The sequence below is a fragment of the Hipposideros armiger genome, unplaced genomic scaffold (genome assembly GCF_001890085.2).
Source record: "Hipposideros armiger isolate ML-2016 unplaced genomic scaffold, ASM189008v1 scaffold_954, whole genome shotgun sequence".
Lineage (NCBI taxonomy): Eukaryota > Metazoa > Chordata > Mammalia > Chiroptera > Hipposideridae > Hipposideros > Hipposideros armiger.
The window spans coordinates 379,257-396,342 of NW_017732304.1; the positions used below are offsets into that span (position 1 = coordinate 379,257).

A 17,086-nucleotide genomic window follows, 5' to 3' on the forward strand; every position below is an offset into this window, starting at 1 on the left:
AGAAAATGTATAAATACCATTTAAAATAGTATCACATCTGAGCAACAGCAGTTCGAGTCCAGCCCGAGCTGAGCAGCCGCTGAGCTGCCAACAGGTAGCAGGATGGCTCAGCTAAAAAATAAATAAATAAATAAATAAAAAATTTACTAAAGACTTGGTATGTGCCAGATTCTGGGCTAAGTCTTGAGAACAAAAAACAATTCGCTCAAATGTACAGCTCTCAAGGAGATCACAGTCCTAAAGATAAGAGTGAAATTAATCAGATAGTCATGATCTTGTCATGATCATAAATCCTGCCCACTCCTAGTTCCTCACTCTGCTTTAACCATTTCGCCTCCTTGTGGACTGAACAGCCCAAGCCAGCTCCCTCTTTAGTACATTGTTCCCATTGCTTGAAGTCCTCTTTCCCCAGATAGTGTCAGGCCTTGTTTCCTTTCCTTATTCCATTCTCTGATCAAATGTTTTCTCTCAGCAGTCTGCTCTATTAATCTTTTTTCATGGTTAAAGGATGATCTGCTCCTCTGTCACTTTTTAATTATTTTTTCTTTAAGATTTATTACTACTGGTATTATATTATATGTGCATTTGTTGGTATTTCTTCCTCCCTACACCAGAATACAGGTTTCCATTAAAAGGGATTTTTATCCCATTTAAAAGGGATAATTATCCCTTTTAAACCTCATATACATTATTAATTTATTTAGGAAAACTATTTCTCATAGAGAATACAATGATTGACTGTCTCTTCTTTGCTGAAATTACTAATCAGAGGCATTGAAATTAATCCAACTTTATGTTTCATAAAAGGAAATTTCATTGATAGCAGTGGTGCAAATCAAGTTGTAATGAGGTTGCTTAGAGAATCAACACATATAAATTGAGTGCTTAATACACACCAAGATATGAGGTGGGTGCTAGGAACTTCCATCTAATTACTCCGACCCCTATGTTAAATAGAAGATTTTATTAAAAATTACAGATTATTTTTAGATTTCGTGACCTCAGATAATTATTTAACTCAATACAAACTCTTTTGTAGGGTAAACTACAGTGAGGGGTATTGTTGAAAAAAGAAATGTGACAATTAAAAAAAGTGTTTGATGCAGAATCTTAAATTGTATCCCATTATTTGCCTTGATATAACCATATTATACATTTTTTATTTTTCTTTAAATGTCATTTTTAGTAAAACTTTATAGCTGATAATTAACAGTACTGTGTCAAGCACTGTAATGGCAATTGAAAGCGAGAGAGAGAACATAACAAACAACTGTGGGTATACATAATTTAGGTAAATTATGGTAGAGAAACAGTAGCTAAATAACTTACTCCAGCTGTCACAGTCAGTATGTGGCAGAGGCTTACATGGTGATGCAACAGTTTGGCTCTCGAGTTCATCATCTTAACCATCTTGAAATACTGCCTCAGATTAGTGCAAATCTGAGCTGTCTAAGCAATCTAGATATCCAGGTTTTTCTTTAACTCATTTACCTGAATTTTAGTGATTTCATATTTCTTTACATTGGAATTTTCCATTAGCTTGAGGAAGAAAAAAATAGAACCCTCCAACATTTTAAATGGCTAAAAGATATAGCACATGTTAAGGCCGTTCCTCCAAAGCCTAGACCTTAGTAATCATGCAATAAATGCTAACCACTGAATTGTGGTTGCTGACACTGCTCCTCTTATATCACATTAAAGTTGAACATAATATATCTTTTCAGGAGCCTACCCCATTTTGAGCTCCCTATCTTGTTCACAAAGAGAATACTTAACCCTGAAATAACCAGAATGGATAGTATCAGAGGCTTCTTTTTTTCTTGCATAGCCCAGGAAACCATGGCTCTACCAGAACGCCAACACTCTTTTTATCACTTCTAACGCTACTACCTGATTTTTGTCTGGGTTACTCCAATAGCCATCTAACTGCTTTTACATCTATTAGTCTTGACCTCCATAGTATATTCTCAACACAGCAGCCAGAGTAATTAATAATTTTCAAATCTAAATCAAATCATGTCACTTGTCTGCTCAAAGACTACAGTGGCTTAGAAAGCCCCAAGTGATCTGGCCTCCTGTCATTACTTGCTCCCGCCCATCTGGCCACACTGAGCTCCTCATACTTACTTAAACACTCCAGGGCCACTCCTTCCTGAGGGATTCAACACTTGCTTTTTCCTCTGACTCCAAAGATAATTAATGTATATAACTGCTTGGCTTAGTCTTTTACTTTATCTAGTTTTATTGCAGCTTGAAGATACCATCTTCTCACTGAAGTGAATTACAGTAGCCCTACTTAAAACTGCAAACCATACCCCCCTCTTCCTGAGCTGTTATCTTAGATAACTCTTACCCTGGTCTATATATCTTTTTTTCCCCCCATAACATCTATCACCTTATAACATGTTACATAGTGTACTTGTTTAATATATTTAGAAAAATTGTTTGTGTTCTCTGCCTGGGATATAAGCATCAACAAGAGCAGGAATCTCTGTTTTGTTCACTGATATAACTTGAGTGCTTAGAAAAATATCTAGCACATAATAGTTACTTTATAAAGTTTCATTTAATGAATGGATAGATGGACAAATTCCATAATAACTTATTCATCAACTATTTATTGAGCACCCACTTACATTCACATTCAGAAAAGAAATTGAGTTTTTATAAAAAGTACATGGACAATAAAGTTTCCATATGATGATGGTCACTAATAAAATTTTTCAATGAATAATGGAATGAATGATAAATGATAGACTGGGATAATACATTAATGACCAATTACAGATTACTGTAGTTCTTTGAGAAATGGGAATTTCCTTTTCCATATTGATGAAATCTAAAGAATAGGGTATTTGGATATTCCATCTCTTTTACTACAAAAAAAGATCACTTGACGTTTATTTAAGTAAAAGAATGCTATAAAAAATATATTAAAAATCCATCCCAAAACTGTTCAAGATATACTCTGGGAAAACACCTGCCTTAAATATAGTGAAAAAAACATAAAATACCATGAAATTTTGTATAACACAGAAATTTCTATCAGTTGGACTCAAATATTCAGAAGCCTTAATTCTTATTCACCAAATTTCCATTGTTTGATAACTCCTATATCAAAAAGTGAAAAAGAGAAATGAGAGTAAATTATCCTCCTTACTTCCAGTATGTTTCTATTACTGCAAATTGATAAAACCAGAAAAAATTCTTACAGAGATTGACACCCTCAGCTAAATCCAGTTAGGTGAATGGTAGAACCATTGCAGATGTGTCTATGTGTGAAGATTATATTATCCTTTGACTTTTCATGAATAAGAGCACGTGTGAGGCTTGGAAGAATTTAATTTCGTATGTGTGTAGAAGAAAGATGCATTTTTTTTTTCATTTGAAAGATGAAGAAGATGGTAATGAATCAAAAAGAAATTTAATAAACTATAATTTGTGGTAGAAAAATGGCAGAATGAAGAAGAATGGTGAAATGAAAAAGAGGAAGAAAATGTAAAACAAGTAGGGAAATAAAACTAGAGAACATGCTATATCCTGAGTCTGGTGTGATGTGTTTAATGAGACTGAAGCACCAGTTAGTAGATTAGGAGATAGAGATAGGAAGGAAGAGTATTATTCTTATGGTTATAAATAGTAACTTTATCATAAGTTTGTCCCAAGTTGACAAAATGAAATAACAATATAATAAAATACATAATAAATGTCTTCCCCTGTTGGGCCCAGCTCTAAGCAATTAACTGATAAAACCTTCTATCACACACAGGCCTTTGTATAGGGTTCTTTACTTTTTAGCCAGTATATAACTTAGCTAGCCTCTTAATTAAGACCAGACATGGTTAATATTTCATTTTACATGAATTTTATACAATCTGTAGGGATTGTAAATTAATTAGAAATCAGGTGTATCATTCTTACCTAACATAAATTCATATGGGAGATCAAGATAAAATATTTTTAAACCCAACTTTATTAAATCTGTGCCATTAATTTCTGTTATTAGAACATTCCAGAAATAGAAAATTGAAACTATGTAAATTTCTTCTAACTGTCATGCTTTTTACCAACTCTCACCTAGAACTAAGAACATGTGTTTCATGAGACAATAACTGGCTTTTTTGGTTGCTGTTGTACAATATGTCTCAAATCATTATACTACTTGCAAACGGATTTAATGAGCATAAAACATGTTCCCATCAGCTACAAATCCAAAATGTCATCATATTGACTCTCTCCTTTTATGATTATAATCACAACAGAAAAATTGAAAAAGGCAACAAGTTTTCTGCTATTTATGTCACAGTATAACTGACAATTACCTTGATGAGGTTAATTTATTGTATAATGCTTAACAATGCTTAGTACTGCAATACAAAAATTCTGAATGAAGTATTTCCTACATTCCATCTGGCATCACATACAGTCAAACTAACAGTGCCATCATGTCTGTCTATAAGTTAATGATCATCTGTCATCATTGCCATTCTGATTCTGGATAATCAAACTTACCAGGTCTGTCTAAAGCTATAATGAAGCTTTACATTTCATCTTACTTGTGCATATGAGCGTATATATTCCAAGAAAAGTATGTAACAATATCTCATTCGAAAATTAAAACTATGACTGGAGCAACAACAAAAATCTTTAAGATACCTTTCACAATTTGTCCAGACTTGATACAGCGAGAAACTGAAAACCATGACATATTTCCTAAACTTCAATCTTAATTGCATAGCATTAATACTTGCTCTCTGATTTTCCCTGCAGCTGTAGTATCTGTTTTCTCCCTTCAGCCTAAAAAACACATGCCCCCTTCTCATTGCTTCTCTTCATAACATCAGTAACATCTCATATATGCTTCTATCAGTGGTACACACTGTGGTACTGTTTACAATTCTTTATTGTCATACTAGTTTCCCACACTAAATCTTCCAGGGCTAGGACCCATGTAATATGTAAGGGGATATTTGTTGCCTACCAAAAGCTAAATCCCTATTCCTTGATAGCAGAGTCCTGACAATATTATAGAAGCACCCTATACATTCTGTAATCCAGGGAAAATTTATATTTCTCTTGGTCCAGGGTAAGCCATGGATTGTAGCTAAATGTAATTCCCTTCCATTTCCAGTGATTGGTTTAGGCATAGGTGTTAGATACAATGTTGGCCAGTGAGAAGAAAAGGGAAGCCTTGGGGTGCCTTCTGGAAAATGATTAGTAGGCCTTTAAAAAAGAATCAAAAAGGAGTTGACCATTGTCCTTCTTTGGGGACTTTTGAGTCTGCATGTGATTTCTGTAACCATGTAAAGGATTTAGCAACCACAAAGGAAGTTTGCCAGAGACACTGAGAATAGAAAGATAAGTTTCTTGCTTATATTATTAATTAGAACCACAACCATACCTGGAATCAAGTGTCATCTTTGTACAAGAAATAATTTTTTTTTATTCTTTAAATCTGATTGGTTGGAGTTTTCTGATATTTGCAGTCAAAATTCTCCTATGTAATATAGGTTTATTCCACTTTACTGAATAATCCCTCAAATAAGTTAAATGAATAATAAACTCCGGTTTCAATGCAAAATGTGAACATCAGATAAGAAAAATCTAGCAAAAATAATGTCTTATGCATTGGAAAACTACTTTATAGGATTTTTGAAATAGTGCCTGCAATATGAACTTGCAATAATCAAAATTCTAGCCAGTGTAATGTATATAAAGTTAATTGGTTGACTCCACAGGCATTTACTTTTTATCTCATTAACAATACATTTCTAGACCGGGGAAGGAAAAAAGTAGAATATTCAATTTCTGTTACTTCAAATTTGTAGTATTGAATGTAAGGCACAAGTTAAATATAAACAGCAAATCTCAGTATTTCTATCTTGATTTGAATATTAAAGGCTAAAATGTTAAAAGTTGTTTATAAAGTTTCCTTTCTGAAACTCAAATTTAATGAATACTCTCTTGATTCTAAATAGTGTGGTTCATTTTTCAAATAAAGAGCTCACAGTCATGAAGAGCATCAGACAAGGGAGGATATTACACAGAGTTTTTCACAAAGGAAATATTGCACACTGCTCATAACAGGCCCTTTTCAAATCAAATGTCATCATCTTTCTAGATTATTACCAGGCAAGAAGAAAGAGCCTGTATAAGTGACAGACAGCATTGCAATTTTGTTTGCAGCCGGTGGCTAAGTAGAAAATTGAAAATACACAGGTGTAAGAAACAGCTTTGTGATTTCTATGCAAATCTATTGTGCATGAGTTTATTAACTGAATCATTATTTTCTTCTGGTTCCACGTGAGTTCCCTCAGAAGTTTTCAAAAATAATCAAAGATAACCAGAAAAAAAATCAGGAAGAATGATTTGATAAGAAATAAAATATACACACAACTACACTAATATTCCCTTTAAAAAAAATTCCCTCTGGTTAAACCTGTAAAGAAGAATCTGTCAATAGTTACAGCTTCCTCATTTTACATGGAGACCGAAGGAGCTAATGAATAATTAAAGCTTAAAGTGCTCATACTTTCGACCTTTTGAATTTATGATGGGAAATCTGTCCTAAATTATTAGTACAGAAAAACTGTTTTTAGTAAGATGTTCATCACTATATTATAATAAAACATTTTAACATCAAAATAATGGCCCAACAATGGGTGAAATGTTTGCAGATATTATTGTTCAACTGTAAATTTGCTGAGTAAATGAACCCTGTCCATCCTCCCCACCTGTTGCTCTCAGCACTTTGCCTGGTCAAGAAAAATTCTCAGGAATCACAATTCACTCACTCACTCATGTATCCCACTCATTTATCTAACAACCAGGCATGAAGTCTTACATTCGTTGCAGGAATTATGTCAGCCACTGGTGATAAAGGGAGAATAAAGTGCAAGTTTTGTCTTCAAGGGGTTATAGTTGGCAATGCAGTTGGAGAAGGAAAGAACAACACATGAATATTGTGATGAAGTGCTAACATGCTACAGGGTCAGATAGTGGTTTATGAAGTAGATAGTTGAAACCATAATTTTTTTGCCAATGGAAATACAGGCATACCTCCTTTTATTGCATTTTGCTTTAATATGTTTCACATATACTACCTTTTCATCAACATCGAATCAAGACTCTCCACCATAAAAAATATTACGACTTGCTGAAGGCTCAGATGGTAGTTAACACTTTTAAGCAATAAAGTATTTTTCACTAAGTCATGTACATTTTTTAAAAAACATAATGCTATTGCACACTTAAAAGACTACAGTATAATGTAAACATAACTTTTATATGCACTGGGAAACCAAAAAAGTTCATGTGATTTGCTCTTATGACAGTGGTCTGGAACCAAACCCACACTATGTCTGAGGTATGCCTGTATACAGAAAAGTAAAAAGAGTTAAAGACAAAAATGGTGGAATTCACTTAGATTCAAAGAACAAGAGGAATTCAGTGATGCTGAAAGGGAGAACCAGTCTCAAAGAAGGGAAGACATCTCGCTGCTGGTCACAAAATCAGGGATGGTGAGGGATTTGGAAAGGAGCTAGACAAAGAAGGGGCCCAAGAAACATTTGTTGAGTGAAGGTAGTAAGAATGTGGAAGAAAATAATGACTGAGGAAATGCCCGTAGACTTTCTAAAGTGTGATGGACTTTTTTTCATAGTGGAATATTTCTAGAGATGCTTTTTATTAGACTCTCCTGCTTTTTCTTTTAAATCTGTGATAGAGTTGCAGGTGAAAGGTATTGGAGACTGACTAATCTCTGCTGCTGTTAAAACCTAGAGCCAGTCCCCTGTCACAACTACATACAGGGGAATGATGGTCCTCATAGGGCACAGCCCATTGGAGGGGAGCAGAGATGGCTTCAGGGTCTACTGGCCAAAGAGAAGTGTTGCGTGAATAGAGCAACAACACTTTTGGAAGACTCCTCTGTATTCTTTCTATTTACTCTTCATCTGAAAAGAGACTGGAAGAGAGATCAGGAACAAACCACAAAAAAATACTGCATTTTCTGGAATGTTCACACATTAAGAAAAGAAAAAATATCAAGCATTTTAATTTATTTTGATTTTCATACACACCATCAGTGCTTTCACTTGCATTGGTTTTGTTTTGTTTTTAACATGGTAGAATAATAAGATGGCACAAAATGATGTGTATTAGCTCAGAAATGTAATTCAAGATAATTTCAGTAAAGGGTTTGTTAACATATATTCTTCAGTAGAAACCATATTAAATATCATGTTAAGTATTAGAATAAATAAGAATATTTTCATTACATTTTAACTATGAATGTACCTGGGAAACATTCATTTATAGCTTACTTATTACCAAATTATGTCATAAATAGGATACATGTGTGTTTATGTATTTTTCATTGAGTCGCAAAAGATATAAATATGAAATATTTAAATCAAAGCAGCTTTTAAGGGCTATTCCTCAGTGCTCTGTGCACTCATAGTAAAGTCTTATAATTTAAAGGCAAGGCATGCAGAATTCAAAAATTTAACAAAGTTTCTGCTTATAGAAGATCAGACATAGGAAACAATGTAATTGCTGTATCTTGCACCCCACAGCAATTCTGGGAAAAAGTAGGTAATTTTTATCATAACACTTTCTCAGTAAACTAAATTAGTTCAAGTTACATATTTTACATTCTGTATCGTTTGACTTTAATAAAAATTTAACAAGTTGCTCATTATTAATCATTGCATATAATAATAACACATGTCATTTACTTCTTGGGTATTTCTTTTAATGGGCTTAATATTGCTATTTAATATAATATGATAGACATATTTAGCACAAAAATAAATTGATTACCTGAAAAAATATGACATTAAATCAGAGAATTCTTTATAATTGTTTTCTATCATAATATATGTAAACCAAATCTTTGGGGCACTAGGAAGAGTCATGGATCTTAAAAATGTATCAATCTTTGGCCAAAGGGCAGTTTTCTCATGTAACCTGGGCTTTGATATAAAAGAACTGCTTAGAAAAAGATTACTAAGTCAAGGTCTATTCAAATGCTTTTTATATTACTCAAAGTATATTCCTATGTGTGAATTATAGTATTATATACTTAAATGTTACAATTTTCATGCTATCCATATCCTATGAATTTAATCAATTATTATTTCAAAATTATATCACATGCTGAAAAACACGAACAACAACAAAAAACGCATACCAAAATGCACAATAAAACAGTTAAAAATGGAAAGCACTGGATAGAAGGCCCAGGTTCTCGCTTTGACCCACTATGGAACTGGGAACTTGGATAAGCACTTAATGCCTTTTGGAGTCATAGTTTTCATCTGTAATATTGATTGTATGAGGTTTAGGTCCGAAAACTCAAAGACTTCTAAGATTCTGAATTACCACTTCCTACTAAAATATTATTTTTTATTTTTTAAATGGAGAACTACAAAGATCATGACAATAATGCTGAGTCATTTTACATTAATATTTCTTGTCTATGCATATATTAAAAAATAAGTACCCTGTGTACCTTAAAGCATTTCTAGTTTGGTTAGGATATTCTTCTTCTAGCTTATTAAAGTTATAAGCATGGAGTATGCACAGATTGTAGGTACAGTATGCTACATTTATGTAACTAGGTTAAAGAATATATTTTCAAGCATCTGAACACAGCCCAGACATTAGTAACCTATGGATCACTGCCATAGAGTCAGAAGCTCATAAGAGAAAATTAAAAAAAAAAAAAAAAGACTTCCCATGTGGGTTGAATGAGGGCTGATAACTTATAGCTTCTTCTTACCTCAAACGTCCATCCATGGGAGGGACTCTAGAGTTAACACTCTGGCCTCTCTCTGCCAACCCCCCACTCCTCTCCCTAAGAAGAAGGGTGCATTACTTCATTGGTGATCTTGGAAGAAGGAATGATTATGCTTGTTTCAACTCCCTCCTCTGCAGGTCTTTCTGCATGTAGACACTCTCATGGACAACCTTCTTTGCACTACAGAGTTTGCACCTGTAACCTGCAGGCCTTTGTCTAGGACAGCTTCAGACTTAGTGACTGAAGAACATCTGCAGAACAATATGGCCCATATCTTCATTCCAGCTTTTATCAGTAATGAAGGTGACAGAACGATGTCTTTCTGCTGAACCTTTTTGTAAATCTCAAATGTTTCCTAACATAGTCAGGGAAGTGGTGTCGTATTAATTACATACCCTCAAACCAAAACAAATGGAATTAGATACTTTATATCTTTTCATTCATTTAATCAGTATTTATTCAGCCAATATGTGAGCATTAGCAAGTCAAAGAGACACACATGATTGCAGACTGAGTTTATATTCTAGTAGGAAAAAACAAATGAAAGCAAGTAAACAAATAAGTAGAATAATGATAGTGCAGGAGGCAAAATAATTGCTCCCCAAAGATGTCCACATCCTAATCCCAAGAATCTATGAATATGTCAGGTTATATGAAAAAAGGTAATTAAGGTTGCAGATGAAATAAAAGTTGCTAATCAAGAGACCCTGAGATAGGAAATCATTCTAAATTATCCACGTGGGTCCAAAACAACCACAAGAGTCCATTAAATGTGGGAGTAGGAGACAGAAGAGCCAGTGTCAGAGTAGCACCTTGTCAGAGAGACTTAACTGGTTAATTCTGGCTTTAAAGATGGAGAAGCCTCTATGAGGCAAGGAATTCATGCTGCCTCTAGAGTCTGGAAAAGGCAAAGGAATTATCAAAGGCCTCTAGAAAGGAACACAGCCCTGCTGACTCCTTGATTTTCATCCAGTGAAACCCATTTGGGATTTCTGATCACTAGAAACATAATACATTTGTGTTGTTTTAAACCATTAAGTTTGTGATAATGTGTTACAGCAGCAATAGAAAATGAATACAGTAGTAATACACGCTGTAAGGCATCTCTACTCATATAAGATTGAGCCTACCTGGGGTAAGGTGGATGAGCTACTATGCATGTGGTAGTCCAGCATGCCTGGCCCAGTATTTTTAACTATTTCTAATATTAAAGCATTTAGGAAGTCCATGTGCTTTTCTGCTGGTCATGTGCCCCCAAATTATGAGTATTTTTAACATAATTTTTTTAAATTATTTTTAAACTTTAAAAAATTGTAATTATTTTTTTGCCATTGGATATATGGGCAGAGTAACTAGACCCTGTAAGATTTTAGTAACTGACAATCATTTTGAGATTCCCTTAATTCTCCCAAAATGATAAGATAAAAAAATAAGACCCTTTCCAAAATTGCATGCTTATAAAATGTGCCATTATATTAACTTCTTTCACTGTTTTTGAAATAATTTTCTCCCCTGGCAAAAATCCCTGTGTATTTCTAACTTTTAAGTTTATATGACTATGAAGATATTACAGACAACTATCAATCAAATCAGTTCATTGTAGCCATATCATTCCAAAAAGAAATTCTAAATATCCACCCAAACTTTTAGCTGCAGATTCTATTCAATGTAGGATGTGGAAGTATTTTAATGTATGTGATTTTAAAGCATTTTAATGTCATGTGGGAAAAAGGATCTCTGAAGGTAAGAGTGTCTGTCTATGGTCCATAAGAGTTCAAAGGCCCTGCTCACCACTCCTTATTGTTTTTCTCTTACACTAACATCCAGCTTCTATTACATTATTAACCTGTTCCCTGTTTACAACTGAGTTTTTGACTCCCTGTTGAGTTACCCACTGACAAGTTTAGAAAGGAAATGGAATTTGACTTGACTTCAGTTTGCATTGAGGCATCACTAAGTGCAATGGAATCACTTCAATAATGGCCCTGCAACATATGTTACATCAAATTTCACGTTTGACTTACTTTCCACTTTTGTGATAAAGAAAAGTTGTAATAGTTCAATAACATACAAAACTAGAAATTAAGAGACCTGGGTTCAGCTCTTCATGTTTAGCGGAGAATTTGGCCCAAATAATCTCTAAATTCTAAAACTTCTATTTCTATGCCTTCTGTGGTAAAAATAATACTGGACCTTGCTCAACAATTGAGGAGTAACAGAAATTCTCACCTTTAAGACTTGTAGCTGCAACTTTTCTAAGACAGATCAAAACTACCTGCAATTTGGAGGCAGATGGGCTATAAGGATTAAACTATACCCAAATAAATGATAGCCCAGTGTCCCATCCCTTTTACAATTCTTCAAGTTGTAGTCTGTTTACTTTTGCAAAGTTTATTCTTCTGGAAAATTTAGAAATTATGTAGTACATTTAAGGAAATTACCCGAAAGAATAAAGCTATACGAGGAAATGCAAATTGTGTCTTCCTTCCAAAACACAGATTGAAAAAAACTTCATTGGGAAGATTTTATTATTTGTAGGGTTGTGTCTGGAAGGACGTATAATGCAGACTCCACTATCATAAGAAAAACAGTCTCCTTATTTCAAGATAGGTGTGATATTTCTAAATTGCTATTTGCTTCCAGAAGGACAAATATTGTATAAGTTCAAAACCTGTGATAGATCAATTGTAACAAACCACTGTGAATCTGAAAACAAAACATCACAAAAATGAATGCTGTTTAAATTAGGCCATTTTCCTGGTTTTAAAATATCAAGCTAAGATCATGAGGTTTTACTTGGATTTTTTGTGTTAATAAAAATTATTTCTCTTGAGTGTAAATTTTTCCAGGAAGAGATTATTATATACAAATTGGATATAATTAAAAGATTTTTTAAAGGAATGCCAAAGACTAAAAATAAATACAGATGTTTTGAACATACAACATTGTTTTTCCTGCAAAATCTTAGTATAAGTCCAGGCATCATTTTGCAGATGATCAGTTAAGAATGGTCTGAAAATACCATTACAACTTAATGCTAATTTAAACTAAATGTGTTTGATAATGCTTATATACCATCTTTAATTTGGCTTTCTATTTTACCAAGCTCTTAAAAATTGAAACTATACATGTACATTTACTTTAATTCTGGTCTCCTTATGAAATAGATGCTTAATACAACACACAATTATCTTTCTCCTAGTTTTTAAAATAATTGGTAATGGCTCCTTGTACCTCATAAAATCACAAGTATCTCCTTTACACTTTCCATTTTATTTCCCCAATAATAACAACATTTTTAGCTTTTTCTGTCTGAAGTTTATCAGAACCAATGGCATATTCAAGTAAAAATGTTTTAAGATAATTTCATGCAAGGTATCCTAAAGAAATCATTTCCTGACAAATAAAATCCAACAGGAGCTCACTAGTACTATTATAAAAAAGAATAACCCGTTTGATAGAAGAAAAGCAAGTAACCACCATTCTATTGAAAAGCTGAGATAAATAACTGATAGATTTGACTAGAGTACGTGATTGTAATTTTCTGAGCTTTTGACGCATTCATTATCCCTTTTTTTTTAAAGAAGCCGTTTGTCTTTTGTACATCCTAAGATAAAATGCAAGTCATAATGAACAATACAGACTACTTTTCTTATAGTAAATGCATGATTGGAAAAGGTAAAAGTATAACCCTGGCAATTACTAAATTCAAGAATATATTTTACTGAGGGGTAAGAGATATCTTTTATTGTCATCAGAAACCCTGAAAGCATACATGATTGTCATGTGATAAATTAAAAATCAAGGCTGTAAGGGTAAAATTCAGGTAAATCAATAACATAATTAGACTTAGTTTGCAACTTGATCCATCCTGATATTCAGCTGTTTTCTCTTTGTTTCTCCTCCCACTGATTAACTTAAGAACTCTGTTTTGTTCCCTTTCTCAAGACTACCCATACCTAGTGAATCCACTTAATTAGCAGAATCCTAACCTGAAAAGAGCAATTTCTTAATCCTCTGGCACCTGGACACTAGAAGCCAATTTGCAACTTCCATGCAGTTTTTACTGGTGACTCAAAATCCCACACTGTGGTGGCAGAGTCCAACTCAGGAGTCCAGACATAACGTTATCTTAAGACACACCAGACCCCAGGAAGTGATGTCAGACCTCAGACCCACCTGACCAACTCCCCCTTTCCTATATAAGAAAAAGCTAACCTGAAGTTAGGTGCCGCTGTCAACTCTGAGACTCTGCCCCCAGCAACAAGCCCCTGCCGATGTTCTTCTTCTTACCACCTGGCTGCCACTGGCTTCCTAACTTTAATAAAGCCTTTCTTTGCTCCCCTACTTTTCTGAGTCATGTGAATTCCACCACCCTCTGTGAACAACCAGGGGTTAATTCTACACCAGAACAAAGGCTAATGTTATTAAAGTAAAAAATGATAAGTATTTTCATGGATGATAATTTTGTGCAAAGAAACATATGTTTTTTTTTCCTTTCTTAGAAGCTATAAAACTGATGAGTAACCAACTGAGAAGAAGACTTCATTCTGGCTAGGCCATGGGTCATATAATCTTCCACATGAACCTGTGCCTGTTGTTACTTCAACAGCCAAGCTTAATTCTGATATGCGACAGAATGGCCTCTTATCCTTCAGAGCCCCTGTAACTTTTCCAGACCTTGTTTCTCTTTGAATTTTAATGAAAGAAGCACCCTTATTAATAAAGTTATTTTCTTTAATTTTCCTTCTTTTCTTCTTCCCCTTATCTAAAATGATACCTTAACTTATAAGCACTACAAACAAATGAATTTCATTTAAGAGGAAAATAGGAAAATTTCCTGAAGCTGTTTCACAAATATCTTGAGAATCATCTGAAGCCCATAAAAAGCCCTTATTAGAAATAAGAAACATAACAGCAGGCAGATTAGATGGCTCTTGCCCTAAAGTTGCAGCTGCTTTTAAGTCTGTGAATATTTAGACTGCTGAATATGTAGCATACAATCGTTTTAAAGGAATAAAGGCTTTTTCAGACATAATCCTTTCCCTAAAAGAGTTCGAAAGCTTTAGGAAAATAATTAAGAACTTACTGTTTGAATCTCCTTACGCGGCCAGTTTTCACTTCTCGCCTGGGAATTTTACAAGGCTGAAGCTTATTGGGAAGTTCCAAGATTTTGCAGCAGGTCAGGGTTATGGTCAAGGCACAACTCTGTCACTTAATATAGCTGGGAGATCTAGGGCAAATAAATTCAACCTCTCTAGGCCTTAGTCTTAGTAACTAGGGGAATAACATTCACCTCAAGCTTGCCTAAACTTTAGACAGAATTCTTCCTGACCATAGGCCTCTGACCTCCCTTTTCTTAGAAATTTACTTTAGAAAACTCTCAATTGTACGTTTTCTGCCCTTTGAGGTATAAATGGTCTCCCAGCCTCTTCCCACTTTTACAACTCAGGAACGTCTTTCTCAACCTGGAGCCATCTTATCCAAATGGAATCATCAGGAAAGACAGCCCTCCTCCCCCTATTTCCCAGGCTCTGAGGAAGGGGAGGAGCCTAAGACAAAAGCACCAATTAGCAAAAACAGATGGCCTAATTGTATTGCTCAACCTCCCCAGCTGCGAGTGCTTTCCACAAGCTCACCACAGGGTTAAAAACTCTCCTGCCTTTTGTGTCAACTGAGTTCAGACTTTTTCCTCCTTATTGCAATAGTCTTGACCCCTATGATAATATTCTTGAATAGAGTCACTTTTGCCTGTTTAACCCACCTGGTGCGATTTTTCTTTGACAAGTGTTGTTATAAGGATTAAATAAAATGGCATATATAAAATACCCAACATTGCATATAATATTTGCTTTGTAAGTAGTTGCATAGTAAAACTTTCCATCTCCTTCTTTCAAATCACGCCATTCTGTGAATAAATTTCCCTGAAACTCCCAAGTGCTTCTTTTCAAAGGTCAGGTAGGTAGAGTGGTATGATAACGGCAGTTAAAGAACTATAGGAAGGAAGAACAGACTCAAGAAATCTAACAGCAAGTTCTATTTCCAGCACCTGCTGAGCCGGCTTGACTGGTAGCACGTTAGTGCCAGTAATGGTGGTGGGGCTTTGACAGACTCATTCTGGCCAGAGGACACGGAAGGTCTCTCCAGCCAAAACACAGTGCCATCTGCATCAGATCCCAAGCAGAGAGGGGAAATATTATGTTTCCAAAGCTAACCTGGCAAGTTGCCTCTTTAGGAGCTGATAAAATCATGAAGTAAGAATATTAGTGTCACAGACCCAGTGAATCACAGGAGGCATAGCAATGACATGTCCCAAGCAATATCAATTATAAAACTGCAAGGTCCCTTTTAGTCTACATATGCTTCAGAGTTAGAACAAATCATTTTTCTTCCAAGTCATTCTCTGAGTAAGAAAATAATAAACTACAAGTCACTCAGCCCCATTTTCATGAATATGAAAATGGTCTCTTCCTTTTATTCTTTAATGGGATCACTCATAAGACTGTTTGGAATCATTTTTATACCCATTTTAACTAGTTTATATTCCTCTGAACTTTGCTACATGATTTCTGAAGGAGAATGATAAAAGATACAATGTGAATTTTTGAATACATGTAATAATAAAAGTGCTTTTTTTTTCTATCTGCATCATTCTATGACAGGCTCTACTTCATGTATGTTAACTGGCAATATTTATTTCTAAGTGTAATTACCAAAAATCAGAAAAGAGCACTGTAAATTATTTATAATTGTTGCTAGCTTTAATACTTAAAATAGACTTTGGGTACTTTTAATGATTTTATGTTCTTATTGTTAGCTTATGTCCTAAATGTCAAAAATGACTTTTATTTCCTTAGCCAGTGAGCATGAAAACAAAGGATTAAAGAAAACTTTGAAGTTTGTTAAAGCTAGTGTGGAGATATAAGCTGATTATAAAGAATAAGCATAATTAATAGACTATATAATCTTGAAAAGGTCATAAAAATATCATTTTTCTAAACATTGATAATTGACTTCTACTTCCTTCACATAAAAATAAAATTGACAGACACTTAAAGTTTGTTTAAAGCATATGTGGAAAATACCAAAGTATATATGAGATTATTATAATTAATCAATATGACTTATAGAAAGTAGAATTTGAGAGAGGCCATAAAGAATATAAGATTTCTGAGGGCCGGCCGAGTGGTTAAGAACTGGCTTGGGACACCAGAGGACCCCAGTTTGGATCCCACATATGAGGGCCAGTGACACTGCCCTCCACAGCTAAGATGCTGAACAACAGCT

At 34.3% G+C, this 17,086-nt stretch overlaps 1 protein-coding gene across 1 annotated transcript in view; it reads right to left on the minus strand.

Annotated features, from left to right (window-relative positions):
* Positions 1-17,086, minus strand: part of PRR16 (proline rich 16) — a 335,751-nt gene that overhangs the window by 86,434 nt on the left and 232,231 nt on the right. The gene's annotated exons all lie outside the window — the stretch shown is intronic.